The 8,654-nt window shown below is 42.8% G+C and overlaps 1 pseudogene; it reads left to right on the top strand.

Annotated features, from left to right (window-relative positions):
* The first annotated feature begins 250 nt into the window (after positions 1–250).
* On the top strand, positions 251–1,741 carry LOC127684745 (heat shock protein HSP 90-beta-like; annotated as a pseudogene).
* Positions 1,742–8,654: the final 6,913 nt, after the last annotated feature.

Below are 8,654 nucleotides of genomic sequence, written 5' to 3' on the forward strand. Positions count from 1 at the left end.
TATATTAGAACATTTTAATATGGGTTTCTAGGAATCATAATTCAATCATTTATTAAGTATTTATTGGTCATGTACTATGTGCCAGGTCAAAAAAATCAACCAAGCAACAAGCAAACAAAAAACCATGGCTCTGTTTCCATGAAGCCTGTATTCAGTTATGAGGAGATAAATGATGGGGATTTTTTCCATGAAGGGGAACTTATTCCTCTTGAGTCACCCCCATGCAGCCTAGGCTTGCCATGTGAGTCAGATGGGGCCCGGGGCCCACCACCCTGCTCTGTACTACTACTTAGCTTTCCTATCAAGATGCCTGAGGAATTACAACAAAGGAGAGGAAGAGGTGGAGACCATTGCCTTTCAGGCAGAAATGGCCCAGCTCATGTCCCTCATCATCAATACTTTGTACTCAAACAAGGAGCTTTTCCTTCAGAAGCTGATCTCTAATGCTTCTGATGCCCTGAACAAGATTCAGTATTAGGGCCTGACAGACCCTTCCAAGTTGGACAACAGGAAAGAGCTAAAAATTGACTTCATCCCCAACCCTCAGAAGGACACACTGACTTTGGTGGACACAGGCATTGGTGTGACCAAGGTTGACCTCACTAATAATTTGGGAACCATTGCTAAGTCTGGCACAAAGGCATTCATGGAGGCTCTCCAGGCTGGTACTGACATCTCCATGATTGGGCAGTTTGGTGTTAGATTCTACTCGGTCTATCTAGTGGTAGAGAAAGTGGTTGTGATCACAAAGCACAATGATGATGAGCAGTATGCCTGGGAGTCCTCTGTTGGTGGATCCTTCACTGCTCATGCAGACCATGATGAGCCCATTGGCTGGGGTACTAAAGTGATCCTTCACCTCAAAGAAGACCAGACAGAGTACTTAGAGGAGACGAGGGTCAAAGAAGTGGTGAAGAAACATTCATAGTTCATAGGCTATCCCATCATCCTCTCTAGGAATGAGAGGAGATCAGTGATGAGGAGGCAGAGGAAGAGAAAGGTGAGAAAGAGGAGGAAGATAAAGAGGCAGAAGACAAGCCTAAGATTGAAGATGTAGGATCTGATGAGGAAGATGACAGGGGTAAAGATAAGAAAAAGAAAACAAAGATCAAGAAGTACATTGACCAGGAAGAGTTGAATAAGATGAAGTCTATCTGGACCAGAAATCCAGATGACATCACTCAAGAGGAATATGGTGAATTCTATAAGAGCTTCACCAGTGATTGGGAAGACCACTTGGCATTCAAGCACTTTTCTGTAAAAGGTCAGTTGGAATTTGGGGTATTGCTCTTCATTCCCCAGCAAGCTCCCTTTCACCTTTTTGAGAACAAGAAGAAAAACAACATCAAATTGTATGTCTGTTGTGTGTTCATCATGGACAGCTATAACGAGCTGATACCTGAGGACCTCACCTTTATCCATGGTGTGGTTGACTCCAAGGACCTGCCTCTGAACATCTCCCAAGAAATGCTCCAGGAGAGCAAGATCCTGAGAGTTATCGGCAAAAATCATTGTGAAGAAGTGCCTTGAGCTCTTCTCTGAGTTGGCTAAAGACAAAGGGAAGTGCAAGAAGTTCTATGAGATGTTCTCCAAGAATTTAAATCTTGGATTCCAAGAAGATTCCACTGACCATCACAGCCTCTCTGAGCTCCTTCGCTATCACACCTCTCAGTCTGGAGATAGCCAATCTGGAAATAATATTTGTGGTTCTAAAGAGGGCAGGAAAGTTGAAATTCAGTAAACTCCATTACTAGAGCAAGTTACAGAGATAAATCATGAAGACCCCGTGATCCATTAAAGTTCGGATTTTGATCCTACTCCCTAGATAATAAGAAATATCACTTACTAAAGCTAGGGAAGACAGTGTCATAAGACCAAGCACAGTGGCATGCAGCCTTAGAACAGCTCTTCAGCAGGCTGAGGCAAGACAGTCATTTAAAGTCGCAAGTTTGAGACCCTTGGGCAACACAGAGAGACCCAATCTCGAAACAAAAATAACAAGAGATTATAGGGCTTGCCCTGGGTATTGGAGCTAAAGAGCATTGAAAGTCACACTCTGGCCAGGCATAGTATGACATGCCTGCCATCTCAACACCTGGGAGGCAGAAGCAGAATGATCAAAATTTCAAGGCCAGCCTGGACTTCATATTGAGACATTATGTGTAAAAAAAAAAAAAAAAACAAAAAAAACAAAAAGTTTTGTTTGTTGTGGTGGTTTTGTTTTGGCATTGCAAGTTTGCGGTAACTAGAGAGTTCCAACTGGAGGAGGCTAACAAGCCATTAAATGAGTCTGGATTTAAGCAATGAGATTGGTATAAAAAAAATACAAGGTTGAAGGCACTGGCAAGAGCCCACTTTCAAAGCCATGACTGTATCACTTAGAGGCAGTGTGGTCTTTCAGAAAAGGATGTGTAGAAGGGAAAACCCGGAGGATGTAAGTGTCTAGACATGAGGAAGACCGTGAATCAGGAGAACAAGGCTTTCTTAGAGTATGTCCCAGGTGTACTGAATACCCAGAACTGTTAAAAACAAAACAAAACAAACAAACAAACAAAAACAGGTAAGGAGAAGACAAAAATCCAGGAATCCCAGCAGGAGCTGAGACAAAAAGCTTCTTGAGCCAAGGCTTGCCTATGCTATATTTTGAGACTTTACAAAAAAAAAAAAAAAAAAAAAAAAATCAGTGGTAAGCTAAACTGTATCCGTTTGTGAATAGAAACATAAGCCTTGTTCGATGACTGAGTGAAGAGTAGGAAGATGAAAGGGGAAATAGCAAACATATCCAGGTCACCTGTCCTGGAGTCCAGTGGGGCAAGGAACTTGGAGATACAGCAATAAAAGAGTTTGGAGTCAAGGTCCTTTTGTTTGTTTGCTTGCTTGTTTCAGATGCCAGACATTATACTGGGAGTGGTGGAAGAGATCTCTCCAAATAAAAGAATGTAATGGAAACAAATGGGAAAGAATTCCCTTTGTCTAAACAAAGCCTGGTGGAAGGGAAGCAGATCTTGGGGAAGGAATGTGACCGACATAAAGAGAAACTTTTCACAGATAGATAGATGGAGGCGAGGATGCTGACAGCTTGGCAACCGCTCAACAGCAAAGGGTGATGCAACACTGTATCAAATCCACAGCAACTTTTCTTTAAGCAGAAGCTGTGAGCTGTGGATGTCTGGGGGTTTGGGTAAAAGTCCCTGTAGAGAAGGAATGATGGACATGAGGGTCATGCTGGTGAAACGGTTCACAGTGGGGCTACTGGAGCTGACATTCAACTCTGGACGTGAGAGTTAGCAGCGACCTTCATTGTGGGAGCTTGTAGCAGTTTTGGAGTTCCTAGAAAGGCAAAGGAAATAATCCATTTTGCTGCTATCCATATCACTAAAATTGTTTTACTATTAAATCTATCACTGTGGAATAAACTCCTGGAGCAAAAACAGTTTTAAAACAGAAAAGCAAGAAGAATTGTTCTGCTTTAAATACATGTGAAAATCACACCAAATGATGCTGATTTTTAACAAGAACCCTCTTTGTTATCTGAAGACACATTTCAAGGCTTGCACATCTTGATTTTTTTTTTAATAGGGCAACTGTCAATTTGAATTACTCCATCCTGCTTTGCATAATAATTTACATATTTATCCACTAAGAATGCCCTGATAAAGGACAGTATCCCACGAGAGACAAAAAGGCTCCATTCTCAGTCACACTTGCATTCTTGAATAGCCAGCCCTCTTTTCCAGAAGCAAAATTGAAGTGTTTAGAAAGACAATGGGCAGGTCACTGGCTTGCTGTTAATTTTTTCTTAGTGGGAACCGCCATTATGCAAAACTGCTCTGAGCCATTTTCATCCGTATCATCCCAGTTCTAGATTTTGAGTTTTATTGGGTTTTTGTTTTTTTTTTTTTTTTTAGTTTTGGGGTTTTGTTTTGATTTGTTTTCAAGACAGGGTTTCTCTGTGTAGCCCTGGCTGTCCTGGAACTCACTCTGTAGACCGGGCTGGCCTCAAACTCAGAAATTCACTTGCCTCTGCCTCCCAAGTGCTGCGATTACAGGCTTGCGCCACTACTGCCCACCACTGCCCAGCGTTTTTGTTCTTTAATGGCTTAACTCCTTCCCTAAACAAGATGAACACAAACAAGCTCTCACGGACCCCATGGAAAATGCTGAGCCACTTCTGCTGAGAAAAAAAAATCTGCTTTCTGGCACATCTTTCTTGAGGGTTAGAACTCTTGGTTGTAGGACTCAAGCCTATGTGGAGAATTGCCCAAGGTTTTAGGATTCCCATCCAAAGTAATCATTTTTTTTAAATCTCAATCATAAACTTGACCGAGTTAAACGTAACAGCTGGGCTGTGTTTGCTTTTCTGTTTCTCTGTGATTGAGGCATACCCCAAAGAAATAAGAACAAGGCCCCTTAAACAGCTCTGCCACATGCCATCCGAAACGCTTCTTACCAACCTGGATTTCTTAGTTTCCCCCAGTACAACACAAGCAAAGAGGGCCCCAGGAATCCTGAAAATATGGCCACACACGGACTAGAAATCACTGGTGTCCAGAACTTAGCTGTGACAATCAGAGTTGGAGACACTCAGGACTCCTGTGGTAGTCCTGAAAGCCCGCTGCTAATGCTTGTGCTGAGAGATGCTGTCTCATTGTGGCGCCGCTGAGAACTGCCTCTACTGGCGTGGTTCAACATCCTGATTCTTCTCTATAGTGATATTTTAGCCTTCTCCCGACGTTTACCAGCCTTATGGTCAGTCAGTTCTCCCTTTATAAGCGGACAGCATTCGAGTGGTTTTGGAACGCTGTTTCACAGAGATGGAAAAGCCCAGGGATGAGTCACTTCTGGGAAGCATCGCTTCAGAATAAGTTGGACCCATCCCATCTGAGCTTCCATGTTCCCACGGCCCGTCTCTATCCCTCTTCAGCTTGTAGTATTAGAATTCTGCCGTATATTTTCTCTTCACAGAAAATTTCCACACCATCAGAAGTGTAGGGGCTTTTTCTATGAATTCTCCCATGATGGATTTAAAAACAATAACAACAACAACAACAACAACAACAACAACAACATCCAAGTGTCTGTAACTCAATTTTGTGGATTCAAAGAGTGGAAGTGTAGATTGTATGGAGTATGGGCTTCCTGTTACCGTTACAGACTGATATGAACTGGCAGCCTGCTCAGCCTAGGGCTGCGGGGTAAGCATGGAGTCCCCATCAGCAACAAGGCAAACAATCTCTCCGAGTATCTTCAAAGACGCCCATGCAGTGCGCTCCTTCCTTGCATCTTCACGGCCACTTTGGGGTATTTTGTCCAGCTTTGGCTTCAGTATATCGCTAAGGGCACAAATGGGAATGTGTATTTTCCTCGACAAAACATAAAACTGAGTTAAATGAGAGCTCATTTACAACGTCTCCCCACTCACCTTGTGAGTCACAAAGAGAATGATAAATGGCACTTCAAGTCTCCAAGCAGTCCTAACATAAATCAGAGAAGAAAACCGGGAAGCAAGGTCTTTTTTTTTCCTTCTGTGATGGAGTAGGCTCACAGGACCCAGGCGGTCTTCTGTGTAGGGGAGTATCTGCTTCAATTCCACCTTTTACAGAACCTCCTAATGACAGGGCAGAGCCCAGGGAAAAGGGAAGGCCTCAGAACACCTGGGACTCCAACACCCAGAGAACCACATTACCATTTAGATTTTGCTGCTATTTAATTTTTTCTTTTATCAGGAATTATTTCCCTATTGTCTTATATTATTATTATTTTCAGTTTGCATACAAAATAACAAGCTTGTTACGAAGTTTTCTTATATGTATACCATTATTTTTCTTTTGTAACCAAAGCAGACATTTGCTTGCTAGAGTGACTCACGAGAGATAAGAGACAGCATGAATTTGTCCAGTGTTCCCCTTCCATTCCTTCCAGGGACAGCTTAGCTGCTTGTTTTGCAAACCATCTTTAAGCATGATCCCAAGCCAACATCCTGGCTTCTCTATAGAAAAAGGAATTCATTTCAATCCTTTGTGTGTTCACAGTCAGCCAAGCTCAGCGAGGCCTCCTTGGGGTAAGGGTGAGTAGGAACAGAGGCATTTCATTTGACTTGGCTAGCAACAGTGTTTAAAACAAGCTGGACCTTTCTGCATGATGGCGCCATAAGGAAATGAGTGTTGTCTTTCTCTGCCGTAGCACTCACACAGTTGGGTGTGTTGTAAAGCAGAGAAAATCATCCGGTGGCTGTAATTATACTGGCTCATTGACACAACGCTGGAGCACAAATAATGAGGAAGCACAAAGCACACTCTTTATTCTCAGCCCCAAGCTTTCTAGTCCTCCGACATGAGGCCACAGAGGCCAATGGGAAGAGCCTTCATTTCTTGATTATTCCCTCACCTGGAGAAAGTATGGGTATCAGGGCCCAGATCTATAAGATGAGGGGGAAAAAAAACAGAAAACAAAACAAAGCAAAACTTTAGTTTGCTCTAAGGTTGCAAACTATGCAGCATCGAATGCAAGCTGTCATATGGATGGGATAAACAGGGATGTCAGGCACAGTTATACATCGGTCGTCTCAACAGCAATGATGGTAGCCACCACGAAACAACACAGTGGCTTTGAACTCAGATATACCTGACTTTGAACTCAGACATACATGAGTCAAGTTAGCTCATGCTCCTGGGAGAGTTGACCATCTCCCTCATCAAACAAAGAAATTAGGAGCCCTTACCTAACTAACCATTATCATGAGATTGAAAAGACAATGGACATGAACATTGCAGGTATGTGTGGGCTGAGGGGCGCTCTAGGAAGGGGACTCACTCTCTTGTTCACCTTTTTCTCCTATCTAGTGTCTTGTCTTCCCTTCCTACCAGAGTGATACATCACCCATATGCTAGGGCGTGCAGCCCCTTTCGAGTACACTGACAGAGCTAGTTGAACTAATGAGTGCTTAAGAGGAGGAACAGTGTGAATTTGGTACCAGCCACTCAGTTCACATTACTCATTCACATTTATCCTGTAATCAGACAGTGAGAAAATGCAGTGTAGTCTCTGGAACTGTCTTAGGAGAGTGCCTATATTTAAAATTCTGACTCCCTTGTGGCCTTGGATTCTTAAATTCTCTCTGCACTATAGTTTTCTTTGTAATATGGAAAGAGTGATTCATTAAAAAAAAATCCATGCTGTGCTTTTGGTAAAATGTTATCTTAGTGCTGATATAAGTCCTGCCTTATTACTTAGATATGCTGTGATAGAATAGCTGATAACAGTAAATACTAAAAAATGTAAAAATTTGCCATTTCCTTCTGCTTCCTAAAAGAAATGGGCCAATTTTAATTTTTCAGTGAAATGTACTGGTATTGGTTCGCATTACATTCACTGTGGACAAAGCACCTAACAGAACAACTTGAAGAAGGAAAGATGCTTTGACTCACAGTTTCAGAGGGTTCAGGGAAAGAGGTATAATAGGAAACAGAACAAAGAGTAATGGCTTCTTACTACCTATCTCTTTTCTCTTTTGTCCAGCCCCAGTCCCATGGGAGGTACCACTCACAATTAAAATGGGCCATCCCACCTCAATTCAGCCAATTTAGAAAATCCTTCACAGACAATCCCTAGGTGTCTCCTAGGTAAGCGTTAGATCCTGTAGATAGTTAATAGTAACCATTGCATGTATACACTCCATTCTGAAGGACACTACATCCTTCATAGTCACATATTCATGTTGACACCCTAGGAGCATCTACATCATTTTCAACATGTCAAGGTAGGATCCATCCGGGAAGTACAGTTCATGATAGATCTAGTGAATTTCACGGTCTTATACTCTTTCTGCATGTCCTTCACTGTAAAGTATGCTGTCTTTTTTGAGACAATAACAGTGTAGAAACCTATAAAAGCAAACTAATGAATCTCTAAAAGCTGGAACGGTGTGCTAGCTAAGATCTTGTCTATGGGAGAGACAAATATGTGCTAATCTCTATAAGGATTGATCGATGCCCTGGGGTAGCATGAAAGGAGTTCAGTGGAATCAACTTACCACAAATTAGCTGATTGCTCTTCCTGATGGATGGATCCGTAATGAAGGTTCAGCATTGGCCTTGGCTGCTGCAGAAACCGGATGAGCCTTGGTGAGTGACGGTGCATGGCGGTGCCAGTGAGTGTTCGCCTTCATTGCTACAACGGCTGTTCTACTCACAATCTGACTTTTCAAAGGCAAAGTCTGGAGAATAAGTCATCACCTCATTCTGTCTACTGATATTCTGTCTCTTCTGATGGAGGTCTTCAGCACAAGCCCATATTTGGGGCAATGGTGCTCAACATAAAGACCTATTTCCCTGTACTGGCTGGTTTTGTGTGTCAACTTGACAAAGACTAGAGTTATCACAGAGAAAGTACCTTCAGTTGAGGAGGTGCCTCTATGAGATCCAGCTGTGGGGCATTTCCTCAATTTAGATCAAGGGGGAGCTTGTAGGTGGTACCATCCCTGGGCTGGTATTCTTGGGTTCTATAAGAAAGCAAGCTGAGGGGCTGGCGAGATGGCTCAGAGGTTAAGAGCACTGACTGCTCTTCCGAAGATCCTGAGTTCAAATTCCAGCAACCACACACTGGCTCACAACATCCACAATAGGGTTTGATGCCCTCTTCTGGTGTGTTTGAAG

This window comes from Apodemus sylvaticus, chromosome 5 (genome assembly GCF_947179515.1).
Source record: "Apodemus sylvaticus chromosome 5, mApoSyl1.1, whole genome shotgun sequence".
Classification (NCBI taxonomy): Eukaryota; Metazoa; Chordata; class Mammalia; order Rodentia; family Muridae; genus Apodemus; species Apodemus sylvaticus.